We start from the raw sequence: 13,338 nt of genomic DNA on the forward strand, positions 1-13,338 counted from the left end.
GTTTGTTTAAGAATTAGAGCTCCCACACGTTTGCCAGTGCGCCAACATATTTTTCATAAGATTTGTCAGAAATACGTTGAGGCAGATGCTAAAAAAGGTGTTTGGAATTTTTAAATGATATCTGTGACAAACGACAAGCACATTTGCTAGTCACAAATGAAGCCCATTAACTTAATATTCAGTACAGTTTTGGGCTTTGTTATGCGTAATAGTCAATCGGTGTAAGTTGGAAATACTTTGCAGGACAGAAACCCGTTGCGTTTAGCAAGGTTCTATCAAGTTTTTATATAAGTTGTACGAGCCATATTTGCATTATCCAGGGTTGCACATCTGAAAATTGATAACATTCAGTGTGAAACTTACTCAAATGTTATTTGAACGTGCATTAATGTTTTTCCAATGTGGTACTCTTTGAAAAGTTATTTAGAAATGCACCCAATTTAATTAGTTTTATTTCATGAAAGGTACATTGGATATGAGAAATGTACAAACAGTTGGAAAGAAGAGGATTTAAGCTTCGATCACCAGCTCAATGATACGCATCCTCAACTATGGATAGGCAAGGCGGGAAAAGAAGACCTGACTCTCACGCTTTCCCACTGAGATTTCCTGATCTCACGCCGCCTGACTTTGTCTTGTGGGGCTTTGGTAAAGAGACAGTTTGCACTCAACCTCTATCAACAACTATGACCAACTGCGAAACCGTATGAGACCTGCTTTGAACTAAGCAGTACAAGAGGTGATTCTTCTCGAATAGGACGCATTCGGCTACCACAAAGATGTTTGCTGTGCATCTCGAGGGGGCGACACCCAACAACTGAGTTGTGTCTTAAGCTTTTAGAGTTTCTGTTTTCGTCTCTATACTGATTATTCATATGCAATTTACATTTAATTAAATCGTATCTATCTTATTTAATAACCATTGAAGTGATCATTCATTCGCTGTCTTCGATATATTATGTTTTGCGTATTATCCTTGCGCAGGGCCATGCTAATCTTCTCCGTATCCTTTCAATTTTAGTGTAGGTACCGCCAAAGTGAATGCCAATTGATTATGATCTTTATTATCTAGTTCTTTTCTTCTTCGCTTGTCGCAGAACGTTTTCATTCCTCATGGGAACAGCCAGCGATCAGATGTTGAAAAATCCTGTAATGCTATTTTTCAGGAGCTTTTAATTGTTTCATTTATATATATGAAGACAGTAACTGTTCTCGAAAGAACAGAATACTGTTGATGACCGTGCAGCTTTTCCCTGGAATAAATGATGACTAACTGAAACCCTCAGCTGCCGACAGGTGTTGTTGATATACCTCGATGTGGACAGCTGAAAATGTGTTCCCCGACCGGGACTCGAACCCGGGATCTCCTGCTCTCATTTATTCCAGGGAAAAGCTACATGGTCATCAACAGTATTCTGTGCGTTCGAGTACAGTTACTGTCTTCATATATATAGTTAAAGGCTACCCAGCCATTGACCTTCGTCTGTGTGATTGCGCACAGGTTGCCCAAACTCTTACGGGAATCGCCAAAGCGTGCCAGAGTAATGAGTGAATGGCCAAATGTCTATAAGGTACACTGCATGTGTAGAACTGTGGACAGTTGGGAATGTGAGTCTCACGGGAAGCGTGCAAGGGATAAGTCCCTGCACTTGCGCTATTCATCTGTGTCCTCGCTGGCTCAGATGGATACCGGCACGGTAGCTCAGCGTGTTCGGTCAGAGGGTTTAGCTACCCTCTGTAATAAAAAAAAAAAAAAAACTGAGTGAACGGAACAACGAATAACCTGAACGAGTGTCATCGAACGTCCGCTACGAACAAAGTCAACGAACAATATAGAACAAAACGAGATTAAAAAATAAAAAAAATAAAAAAAATGGATAGAGCTTCTGCCATGTGAGCAGGAGATCCCGGGTTCGGGTCTCGGTCGGGGCACACATTTTCAGCTGTCCACATCGAGGTATATCAACAACACCTGTCGGCAGCTGAACGTTTCAGTTAGTCATCATTTGTTTCATTTATGTCTTCCTTATCTCACAGCCATGGAGAACTGCCATCCAGAAGACGAGTGAGTAGTCGTGAAGCTGTAACACTTATTTTTATCATCCCATACCTTAAAAATTCATCAAATTGAGGGAAACATCAAAAATTGATGAGAGTCGTCGCTTTATGTCTATCAGGCAGGAGGTGAGATTTGCTTAACTGCTTTCACCCTGATCAGTGAGGAGGCTAAATTTTTTGGACCCGTTATCTGAAATGACACACTTGGAGCTTCATCATACAAGGTGTACTTTGTGCTGGGAACAGGAAAGCTTAACCATAGGCCTGTTTCGGGAGCGTCTATGATTTACAACGATAGGTGGTTCAAACTGAGTCTAGCTGAGATAGGGTGATTACCGCCGACCCTGAACACATGGTGTGTTGCTTTCGCTGCTATTCAATTGAAAGCAAAAAACTAAATCTTGATTTGAGAAGCGCTGCAAGAGTACTGGAGTCCCCTCAACGCGCTGTGAAATTACAGAGCGCCGGCTGGCCGTGCTAAGGAGATAGGTATCTGGTCGACAGGTTACGGTGAGCGCTGTTCCTATACATGCGTGCGTTGCAAGAGCGCAAGGGCGTGCCACCTTACCGTTGCATCTGACCGAAATAAGAGTTAGAGAGAGAAAATACGTAGCAAACATATATTTCTTTCTGTCAGACGCAACGTTATAATTCGGACAGACCTTTTACAAAGCCCGTTAAATCAGTATATCAGTTCTTCTTCTTTATCTTCTTCTTCCTCTTCGGGCACATGACCTCGGATTGCCGAACTACTGGATGAGGGTATTTTCTATTTATTTCTTGTTCATCCATTATCATTTCCTGAAGTTTGTTCCTAAATAAATTCCGGTTGTAAGTATCCTTTACGAACACCGACGGATACGAATCCCAACACCAATAAATAATTAATGCAGAGTAATGAAATTTGTGTAGATACGAGGGTAATCCCAAAAGTAAGATCTCCTATTTTTTTATAAGTACATAGACCTGTTTATTTCTACAGTTGTTTACATCAGTTTACAGCTTGAACATTTAGCTATTTTTCGAAATAATCACCATTTCTGTCGATGCACTTTTGTAGACGCTGTGGCAGTTTTGGTATGCCCATGTCATACCAGCTCGCCGCCATGCTGTTCAGAAAGTTATGAACCTCTTCCTTCACCTCGTCGTCGGAGCTGAATCGCTAGGACCACAGTTAACGCTGACACGTACTGTGAGACTCTGAAAAATCTCAAACGGGCAATTCAGAACCGGAAAAGAGGAATGTTGAGCAAGGCCGTCACATTCTCCATGACAACGCTCGCCCACATATCTCTCGGCAAACCGTTGCTCTCCTGCAACAGTTACAGTGAAACATGATCACCCACCCACCCTATAGTTCTGACTTGGCGCCCAGTGACTATCAAAATGTTCAAATGTGTGTGAAATTTTATGGGGCTTAACTGCTAGGCTCATCAGTCCCTAAGCTTACACACTACTTAATCTAAATTATCCTAAGGACAAAGGCACACACCCATGCCGGAGAGAGGACTCGAACCTCCGCCAGGACTAGTGACTATCACCTGTTCCCTAGGTTAAAAGAACATTTGGCCGGAAAGCTATTCAGCTCCGACGACGAGGTGAAAGAAGATGCTCATAATTTTTTGAAGAGCATGGCGGCGAACTTTTATGACATGGGCGTACGAAAACTGCCACAGCGTTAATAGACAGAAATGGTGATTATGTCGAAAAATAGCTAAATGTTTAATCTGTAAACTGATGTAAAACATTCTAGAAATAAACAGGTCATGTACTTATAAAAAAATAGGAGACCTTACTTTTGGGATCACCCTATTAATATATGCGATTAACGTTGCAACATTACAGGTTAACGTCAGCGACAAAAAAAAAAAAAAAAAAAAAAAAAAAAAAAAAAAAAAAACCATTGCAAATGTGAAATGCCGGTACATTAATAACCGTAGTTCCATGCCTGTTGCACTTGGCTGGTCAATACAGGGTCGATTGGATTGTTTGGGGGAAGAGAGCAAACAGCGAGGTCATCGGTCTCATCGGATTAGGGAAGGAAGTCGGCCGTGCCCTTTCAAAGGAACCATCCCGGCATTTGCCTGGAGCTAATTAGGGAAACCACGGAAAACCTAAATGAGGATGGCCGGACGCGGCAACACAGGGTCGGTTAATGCTCGTTCTGGATGTCGCTGCAGTTGTCGTCCTATGATGTTCGATACGTGCTCGATTTGAGCAGATATGCTGATCTAGCATGCCAAAGTAACAAAAAAATTGTTCAAATGGCTCTGAGCACTACGGGACTTAACATCTGAGGTCATCAGTCCCCTAGAACTTAGAATTACTGAAACCTAACTAACCTAAGGACATCACACACATCCATGCCCGAGGCAGGATTCGAACCTGCGGCAGTAGCGCCCGCGCGGTTCCGGACTGAAGCACCTAGAACCGTTCGGCCACATCGGCCAGCCAAATAACATGTAGACACTTTATAAAGTATGTTAGGTTACAGCAGTCGTATCTGGGCGAGTGTTATCCTGTTGGAAAAGACTCCTGGAATGCTGCTCACGAATGGCAACAAAACAGGACGAATTATCAAACTGACATACGGATCTGTGGGATAACCACGAGAGTTCCCGCTGTCCTATGAAGTCGCATCCAAGGTAGGCCAAGTGTGCCTTGTAAACAGAGAGGCTGGTTGCAGTTAGCCTCCTTCAAACCAACACATGGCCAGCGGTGACACCGACACCACTGAAGTCGCAAATGGTGGTGGTTTGGGGTCAGTGAAATGCACGCTACAGAGCGTCTGGCTCGGAGCTGTCCCTGAATTAATCGACTTGCAGAAGTTCGTTGGGTGACTGTGGTGTCAACAGCTGCTCGAATTGCCGCTGCAGACGCAGTACAATGCGCCAGAGCCATAAGCCGAACACGATGGTCTTCCCTCTCGGCAATGCCAAGTGGCCATCTGGAGCCCGGTCTTCTTGCTACCGTGTCTTCCCATGAACACCGCTCCCAGCAGTCACGAACAGCGGCTACATTCCGGCCATGTCTTTCTGCAGCGTCAAGGAAGGAACATACCGCATCTCGTAACCCTGTTACACGACCCCGTTCACACTAAGACAAAGATGTTGATAATAGCGTCTACGTCGTCTTAAAGGCTTTCTCGACCATCACCAACCCACTACTTTCAATCTCAAAGGTAACTGACGCTCACTAATGGAAGAATCTGACCTCGTGAAATGTTAATTTGAATTCACACTGGAGTCAATACTGGAACTACGTATCTTAAAAGATAGACCAATGAGAGGCAAATCTACGTTTATACGAGCAGCGATGGTAGACTTAGGAAAGCTTTTCACAAGGTTCAACTGCACGCTCTTTGCAATTTTGCAGGTGGTAGTGACGAAATACAGGCAAAGAAAGGTTATGTGCAAGTTAAACAGAAACCCGACTGCAGTTGAAAGAGTCAAAGGTCATGAAAGGTAAGAAACAGTTGGGAGAGGAAGAAGATATGGTTTTAGATATATTATTTAATCTGTACGTTGAGCAACTAAAGGAAACCAAAGAGAAATTTCGATATGGAACAGAAGTTCAGAGAGAAGATACTAAAACTATGAAATATGCGGATGACATTATAATTCTGTTAAATTGCGCTAAAGACCTGGAAGATCAGTTGAATACAACGTATAGTGTCTCGAAAAGTCTTTAAGATGAATGTCGAGAAAAGTAAGAATGTAGTACAATTACATCAGGCGAGGGAGTGAGGTCAGGAAATGAGTCTCCAGAAGTAGTAGATTAGTTTGTGATTTATGCGGTAAAAAAAAAAATTGGCTCTGAGCACTATGGGAATTGACATCTGAGGTCATCAGTCCCCTAGAACTTAGAACTACTTAAACCTAACTAACCTAAGGACATCACACACATCCATGCCCGAGGCAGGATTCGATCCTGCGACCGTAGCGGTCGCGCCTTTCCAGACTGAAATGCCTAGAACCGCTCGACCACACCGGCCGGCTTAGGCAGTAAAATAAGTGCCGAGGGATGTGAAATAGTGAAACAGGGAAGATATGAAATGTGGGCTGGGTACAGTCATAAAAGCATTTTAAAAAATGGTAATATCGAACGAGGACTTCTCTGTACGTGCCTAGAGCAAGAAAAGCATTCCTGAAAAAAAAAACTAAATTAGTTGACATCGAATATAAGTTTTAATTTAGGAAGTCTTTTCTGAAGGTATACGTGCAGTATGAGCAGATCAGTCGAGAAGACAATTGAATCTTTTGATTGTGGTGCTACAGGAGAAATCTGAAGAAACTATTAATAAGCAGTTCCAAAATAAAATCGAACTGAGGAAAAAGTAATTTATTGCAAGTTTTTTTGGGGGGAGGGGGGAGGGCGTTGGAAGGACTTGTGGAGTGAGGTAAAGGCTTGAGTTAAGTCAGCAGGTTCAAACGGATGTAGGCTCCGGTAGCTAGACATAGATGGAAAGGCTTGCATAGGATAGACTAGCGTGGAGAACTGCATCAACCAGTCTTCAGACTGAAAGCCACAACAACAACATATCGAGTATTTTTACTAGTAATTGTGAGGTGCAATTTCTCTGGTGTTTCTGTGAATGTCTGCAATCTGTATATCATCCGAATCAAATATTATTCGTGACATATTCTCGCGCCACGACGGAAATCATGGATTTCATCCTTGTTACAAAACTCTTTTTAAAGAGAAATTGTTTATGTCCGCCGGCCGGTGTGGCCGTGCGGTTAAAGGCGCTTCAGTCTGGATCCGCGTGACCGCTACGGTCGCAGGCTCGAATCCTGCCTCGGGCATGGATGTGTGTGATGTCCTTAGGTTAGTTAGGTTTAAGTAGTTCTAAGTTCTAGGGGACTGATGACCACAGAAGTTAAGTACCATAGTGGTCAGAGCCATTTTGTTTACGTCCATTCGATACGGAGGTATCACATTAACGTAATCTTTGGATACTGACATGTTTTAAGAAGGAATGTGAAACTCGAGAATAGCCACTGTATAGGGTAGCTATGTGGTGCAGCAGACAGACAGAGAGACAGCGCGTCGGGATCCTATACACTTTTTAACGTTTGTATACTTTTCAGAAGAATTAGAGGAGCATGTGAATCAATGTGCAGTATATTAAATCTGTTTTCCTACATGCGGCATCTGTGGTCCTATTGGATGGCTTGAGATCTTCCCTTTCAATGTATGCAACAGTTAAAATCATTCACCATCTGTTGGCTGTGTCATGCACTACAATGTGAGGTGACCCCCTCAGAAAGAATTGAGAACAGGTGTCCCAGTGTTTTCTAGTGACGTACACATATTGCAATCATTTTTGGACGTTGTATTCAACCAAGCATATGCATTGCGACATCTTAATACAGTGCAAGTTGCAAGGGCGGTCTGTTTGATCCAAAAAGGACTGACTTTCTTTCCTGTTGTTGCAGATGCCAAAGTCTCTCAATTTGTCATCCATGGGTTGTGGACATGCCACAGGGAGACAAATCGGTACACAAGGCGCCGATGCATTACAGCCGCACGTGAAGACATATATCCGGCCATGTCTGCGTTGCACGTATACTGCCACAGCACTGCAAGACGATCTCAGAAGGCCCACTGGAGCCGCTGTGTCCCTTCACATTGTAATGAACAGTTTACGAGAAAGCACCGTACGGTCCAGACGTCATATCCGAGTACTCTACTTGACAACACTTGCAGCTCACCTTTAGTTCTGTCGCTCCCGCGTCAACTACCACATTATCGACCACGAAACGTGTTATTCACAGACGAGTCTAGATATCCTCTGATGCAAGGTGAAGGTCATGTTGATGAGTGAAGACCCCTGGTAAGCGGTACCTCCCAGACGCTGTCAAAGACCCAAAGAAGAGCGGCCCGTATCGTCACAGGGTTATTTGGTAAGCGTGTTAGCGTTACGGAGATGTCCAGCAAACTCAAGTGGCTGACTCTGCAAGAGAGGTGCTCTGCATCGTGGTGTAGCTTGCTGTCCAGGTTTGGAGAGGGTGTGTTTCTGGATGAGGTATCGAGTATATTGCTTCCCCCTACTTGTGCCTCCGAGGAGATCACGAATGTAAAAATTAGAGAGATTCGAGCGCGCACGGAGGCTTTCCGGCAGTCGTTATTCCTGCGAACCATACGCGACTGGAACAGGAAATGGAGGCAATGATAGTGGCACGTAATGTGCCCTCCGCCACACACCGTTGGGTGGCTTGCGGAGTATAAATGTAGATGTAGATGGAGCTATAGAAACCGACAGATTTCCAATGGCAGTGTATGTTGTGGAGAGGCACCAGTGTTGACAGTAAATAGGATCTTGTCGTTGTCCATAGTCGCCTTGCCGCCACGCAGTAAATTGAGCAGATCGTGTTGAGCCATGTGGTGGATGCTGCATAAGGTGGTGGCTACGAATTCCTTCTAATGCCATGGCCCATGTGGTGGCCGTTAGCAGTGGTGTCTGGCGAAGCCTGGACGTTGAAGTAACGGCATGGCCATCGGTGAGTCCCGACCTAGACCCCAACGTGCACATGTGGAACATGCTTGACAGTCGTTTCCATGGTCGTCCTGTTCCATAACACACTCCAAGAAATCTCATGGGCACTGATTGAAGAATGGGAACAAATAACACAGGGTGACCTCCATGAGCTTATAAGGGGCATGACAAGTTGGTGTCAAGTAATGATAAACATTCACAGAGACCACTGAAGTCTCAAAATCCATTGAAGAGCACTCAGGAAGACGGGATGAATGATTGTTCCCACTTTTGTTTCCATAGCTGTCAGACATTTCAGTTTTTTATGTAAAGAATCAAGGATTTAGTGGTGTTTTGTTGAGTACTTAATTTGTGAAAGATAAGGGTATAATTTCGTAGCCGGCCATTGTGGCCGAGCGGTGCTAGGCGCTTCAGTCCGGAACCGCGCTGCTGCTACTGTCGCAGGTTCGAATCCTGCCTCGGGCATGGATGTGTGTGATATCCTTAGGTTAGTTAGGTTTAAGTAGTTCTAAGTCTAGGGGACTGATGACCTCAGATGTTAAGTCCCATAGTGCTGAGAGCCATTTGAACATAAATTTCGTATCATATGCAGCTCTCAATTACTGATCAATGGAGTTTGGCAGGCGCCCAAATTAATTTTTCCCAAAATCTTTTGAACAGTGCAGGTGTTTCGTTTATTTTACTGCAATTCAAGTGTAAGTACCGAGGCCATTTAGATTTTGAGTAACTGCTGGAGGTGTTGGTGGCTTGTGACAGTCAGAAGTACGAAAGAATCCTAGGCCTAAACGACGGTATTCTCCGTGATAGGTACATGGAGTGAGGTTAGGTAGGAAGGTCTAGTGGATGTGATTGGTAATTGCGTTTTGATGGTTTGCCACAAGAAATCAGTCTTACATTAAAGTTCGGCGCAATTTGGGACGCTGATATTGCAGCTTTTGGCCAGGATGAGAATTTGGTTTGTCATGCAGCATACCATTTTAATGCACTGTAGCCAATCGGCCCTTGGTTTTTTGACGAGCCTCGTAACTTGAAACGAACTTCCTCGTTCAAAAACAAGTATGCGCGCTGAATTAATTTTCCTGCCATTGGATACACGAGTCTCTTTCTCTTTTCTGACATTTAACCCGTTCCAAAGGGGACACTGTTTTGTAAGATTTAGCAAATTTATTTTATTTCAAATTAGACCTTTCCGTCCCCACAGTCCTCAGTTGACCTAAGGAATGGAAATGGCGTGCGCCATCTGTTAGCAAATAGCGTGAACTTATTTCTGTTTGTTATCGTTCGGGGTTTTTCTGTCTGTACGTAAAAGATAATCTCCGAAACCAAATTAGGGATTCTGGTAAGGTTTTCACTGGTAGAAAAAATGGCTGGCATCCAAATAAGTGTGCAAGGAATAGAAAAGCAACTGGAATCATTCAACAGAGGAAAGTCCACTGGACCTGACGGGATACCAATTCGTTTCTATACAGAGTACGCGAAAGAACTTGCCCCCCCTTCTAACAGCCGTGTGCCGCAAGTCTCTAGAGGAACGGAAGGTTACAAATGATTGGAAAAGAGCACAGGTAGTCCCAGTCTTCAAGAAGGGTCGTCGAGCAGATGCGCAAAACTATAGACCTACATCTCTGACGCCGATCTGTTGTAGAATTTTAGAACATGTTTTTTGCTTGAGTATCGTGTCGTTTTTGGAAACCCATAATCTACTCTGTAGGAATGAACACGGATTCCGGAAACAGCGATCGTGTGAGACCCAACTCGCTTTATTTGTTCGTGAGACCCAGAAAATATTAGATACAGGCTCCCAGGTAAATGCTATTTTCCTTGACTTCCGGAAGGCGTTCGATACAGTTCCGCACTGTCGCCTGATAAACAAAGTAAGAGCCCACGGAATATCAGACCAGCTGTGTGGCTGGATTGAAGAATTTTTAGCAAACAGAACACAGCAAGTTGTTCTCAATGGAGAAACGTCTACAGACGTTAAAGTAACCTCTGGCGTGCCACAGGGGAGTGTTATGGGACCATTGCTTTTCACACTGTATATAAATGACCTAGTAGATAGTGTCGGAAGTTCCATGCGGCTTTTCGCGGATGATGCTGTAGTATACAGAGAGGTTGCAGCATTAGAAAATTGTAGCGAAATGCAGGAAGAGCTTGGTGCAGGGAGTGGAAACTGACCCTTAACATAAACAAATGTAATGTATTGCGAATACATAGAAAGAAGGATCCTTTATTGTATGATTATATGATAGCGGAACAAACACTGGTATCAGTTACTTCTGTAAAATGTCTGGGAGTATGCGTGCGGAACGATTTGAAGTCGAATGATCATATAAAATTAATTGTTGGTAAGGCGGGTACCATGTTGAGATTCATTGGGAGAGTCCTTAGAAAATGTAGTCCACCAACAAAACAGGTGGCTTACAAAACACTCGTTCGACCTATACTTGAGTATTGCTCAACATTGTAGGATCCGTAGGAGCTAGAGAAGATCCAAAGTAGAGCGGCGCGTTTCGTCACAGGGTTATTTGGTAACCGTGATAGCGTTACGGAGACGTTTAGCAAACTCAGGTGGCAGACTCTGCAAAGACAAGCGCTCTGCATCGCGGTGTAGCTTGCTCGCCAGGTTTCGAGAGGGTGCGTTTCTGGAATCGAATATATTGCTTCCCCCTACTTATACCTCGCGAGGAGATCACGAATGTAAAATTTGAGAGATTCGAGCACGCACGGAGGCTTTCAGACAGTCGTTCTTCCCGCGAACCATACGCGACTGGAACAGAAAAGGAAGGTAATGACAGTGGCACGTAAAGTGCCCTCCGCCACACACCGTTGGGTGGATTGCGAAGTATAAATGTAGATGTAGATGTAGATAGACTGAAATATCGTGTTTATAATTTATGTATATAATTTATAATTATAGTAATTATGTGTGTAATAAATGAATTCTTATCCGTTACGTATTTAATAGGCGTTTGGAGTGGCATCTTGCGGGGATGATGAGAGCTGCAACCTAATCAGCGACAGAGGAGGCGATATCTAGTGGGAATTGCAGTAAACAGCCGCCGCAACTCGAGAGAATGGTGTAGCTTGACCTGAATCATACGTAGTAATCTACGTATGTATTATAAAGGAAGTAGCTGACCCATCGAGCCTTCGCGTGAGTGGCATTCAGTCCCTACAGTGGGACAACTTGTCTATAACATGTGGTAACATAACAAATTTTCCTCGTGGATCAGTATATACACTGCTCAAAAGAATTAGGGAAACGTGACCTTGGGCGTATGCTGCACTCCACTGAGGGCTGAGGGCTGAGCCAAATTATATCTTTGTCTTTCACATTTTAAGCACACAACAAATCACCAGTATGTCCTCGATCGCTTACATAAGAGACAACAGAACTGTCCTACAGGTGTCGACGACAAAGTGGACACAATCATCATACTGTGTGCTTTTAATAAGTTTCTATGAACTTCAATAACGTTTATGCTCTCCGTGAGCGTTTATTACCGCCTGATGCTACGTGACATGCTCCGCATACGCCAGTCCCATTCGTCAATGAGAGCGATGGCAACCACGAACGCGCCTCTCAAGCATGTCCCACATATGCACGATGTAGTTCATGTCAGGAGTCAGCGACGGCCGTTCGATTACTTCGATGTCCAGGCATCGCAAGACATTCCTGCTGACGCCCACCACATATGAGGTGCGTCAATAAAGTAATGAAACTGATTTTCTTTGCAAGATGTGACGAACCTGTAGGCTTGCGTAGGCACAATATAGACCTCGGTCCGAAAGCTGCTTCTAGTCCAAACGCACAGCGATGCAACTGCTCAGTCGTCGGTTGTGCTGTCATACGTTAACACGTGTTTGTGTCTCTCGTCACGGAAATGGAACTGCGTAATATTGCGCAACGGTATCCCATTTCTTTTTGCGTTAAACTGGGTGAAAACGCGACGACAACTTACGGTAAGCTTCAGAGGGCTTTTGGAGATGAGGTTATGTCAAGAGCTCAAGTTTTTCGTTGGTATAAAATGTTTAGTGAAGGCAGAACGAATGTTGAAGATGAAGCTCGCCTGTCAAAGTCAAAAGTGAAATGCTTGCTTCTGTGTTCCTTTGATTCCAAGGGAATTGTTCGTAAAGAGTGGATGCCTCCTGGAAAAACAGTTAACCAATATTAGTACAAAGAAATTTTTGAAAGGCTTCGTAAAAGAGTTCTTCATGTCCGTGACAACATTGCTGATAATTGGATTCCGCATAACGATAATGCGCCATCCAATACTGCTCTGTCAGTACAGCAATTTTTAACCTCAAAACAAATTTCACTACTACCACAGCCACCTTATTCACCAGGTATTGCTCTGTGCGACTTTTTTCTATTTCCAAGAGTCAAAACGGCGGTCAAGGGACACCATTTTGAAACAACACAAGATGTCCAAAAAGCTGTGACAAGGGTCTTGGAGGATATTACAGAAGATGAGTACCAGAAATGTTACCACCAATAGCAGAAGCGCTGCAAAAATTGTGTGCAATAAGAAAGGAACTACTCTGAAGGAGACAACACAAAACGGTAAGCAAGATTTTTTTTCGCATCAGTCTCATTACTTTATTGTCGCACCTCGTAGAAGGAATTCAAGGTTACCATCGTATGCACCAGCTACCATATTGTTGTCGCACCTCGTAGAAGGAATTCAAGGTTACCATCGTATGCACCAGCTACCATATTGTGCAACAGGGTCTCTTCGACGTACTGCCCAGCGGTAAGGTGACAATGGACAACGACAAGATCT

The 13,338-nt window shown here is 43.8% G+C and overlaps 1 non-coding gene across 1 annotated transcript; it reads right to left on the reverse strand.

The window, feature by feature from the left end:
• Positions 1–938: 938 nt before the first annotated feature.
• LOC126274950 (U6 spliceosomal RNA) lies at positions 939–1,045 on the reverse strand. The gene has a single exon (XR_007550491.1). It is a non-coding gene; the product is annotated as a U6 spliceosomal RNA (small nuclear RNA).
• Positions 1,046–13,338: the final 12,293 nt, after the last annotated feature.

The sequence above is a fragment of the Schistocerca gregaria genome, chromosome 5 (genome assembly GCF_023897955.1).
Source record: "Schistocerca gregaria isolate iqSchGreg1 chromosome 5, iqSchGreg1.2, whole genome shotgun sequence".
Lineage (NCBI taxonomy): Eukaryota > Metazoa > Arthropoda > Insecta > Orthoptera > Acrididae > Schistocerca > Schistocerca gregaria.